The sequence below is a fragment of the Macadamia integrifolia genome, unplaced genomic scaffold (genome assembly GCF_013358625.1).
Source record: "Macadamia integrifolia cultivar HAES 741 unplaced genomic scaffold, SCU_Mint_v3 scaffold1339, whole genome shotgun sequence".
NCBI classification, from domain to species: domain Eukaryota; kingdom Viridiplantae; phylum Streptophyta; class Magnoliopsida; order Proteales; family Proteaceae; genus Macadamia; species Macadamia integrifolia.
In genome coordinates, this window is record NW_024868166.1 from 67,354 (window position 1) to 67,979 (window position 626).

Sequence of the window (626 nt, forward strand, 5' to 3'; positions counted from 1 at the left end):
ATTAGAGGAAGACTAGGAGAGTAATCCCACTTCTCTAATTTAACCCGTTGTATCTTCAGATAACAATCCAGAAGTAATTGAAGAGGTTACAGTTGATCTTCTCAGAGCAGTAACTGCATTGGCCATAGGGGAACAAATCAAAGAGCACATCTCCCTTATCCACATAGGAAGTGACACAGAGGATGATGAGTCAGGACTAGTCCAAATTCAATCCAGTAATGTCAAGACAAACCCTATGGAAATCTTTCGGTCCATACGCTCTAAATACTATGAGCATTTGGATGAAGGTCTCGAAGAATCTAATGAAGAACCAAGTGAGGGAGAAAGTAGTGAAGAAGAGGATGATGATGACGACGATGAGGATGAAAATGAAGATGAGAAGGATGGAGATGACTCTAATTCTCAAGAGGATGATGGGTATCCAGATTGGGATGACTACCAAGGGCCTTGGTACAATGACTATGATGATGAGTCAGAATACTACTCACCAGAGCATCCAACATGTTTCTCAGTCTATGCCATTGGTGGTGATGATTTGATAGCTGATCCGACAGGTGGCATTTACCCTTCCCTCTGCATGGGAGGAGATGATTCTACATTAGATTCAGGAAGTGATGAAGGATCTA